This window comes from Etheostoma spectabile, chromosome 6, assembly GCF_008692095.1.
Source record: "Etheostoma spectabile isolate EspeVRDwgs_2016 chromosome 6, UIUC_Espe_1.0, whole genome shotgun sequence".
NCBI lineage: Eukaryota > Metazoa > Chordata > Actinopteri > Perciformes > Percidae > Etheostoma > Etheostoma spectabile.
In genome coordinates this window covers 7,475,167-7,475,910 of record NC_045738.1, presented here as the reverse complement: position 1 = coordinate 7,475,910, position 744 = coordinate 7,475,167, and positions in this window count along the sequence as shown.

Sequence of the window (744 nt, the reverse complement as noted above, 5' to 3'; positions counted from 1 at the left end):
TTATTTAACGTAAATTCATGCCAGCAAGGTTGAAAAAATAAATAAATTTTGGACAGGCCTCAGGTTTTTTCTCTACGGCTTAGAGTAATTGGGTTGTTTGCACCATAAAGCCCAGTGGTTACAAGTAAGAAAAGTGTACTATTTCAATGTGTTTCCACTGAAATCAAAACAAAAAGAAAATTCCTTTTAAAAGAAAGAATGAAAATTCTAATTTTGTAGAAATAGTTTTGAAATGTTAAATGTGATTAAAGTAATTTTTAAAAAGGTAGTATTACTCTAATAAATTATGCAATGCTGTGTACGTTTGTTAAAAATGTGTTAGAAATTCGTGCAAAATTTTAAGCAAAATAATAAGAAATGAATAAGCCATACTAATCGTCTCATGAATACAAACTACTCTTTATTTTGGATGAAACCAGGAACGACGAGGTAGGCCTATCTGAAGTGTGCACAAATGGATCAAACCCCAAAACGGTCATACAAAACAAAAGACATCTAGATTACAAAAACAATAACTTAATGCAAATAGGTAGCAGAAAACATTCAGGTAGTCAAGGATCATTCCATGCAAATAACAAATTACACAGTCAACTATTTCTGTGCACCAAATACAACACATCTACACTTTGTCCTCTCACAAACAGGAAACACTGGATAAGAAAAAAAAACATCCAGCATGGTTTTAACAACACAAACTTTACAACAACATGTGTAACATTCCAGGAATATTAAAGACCCCCCCCC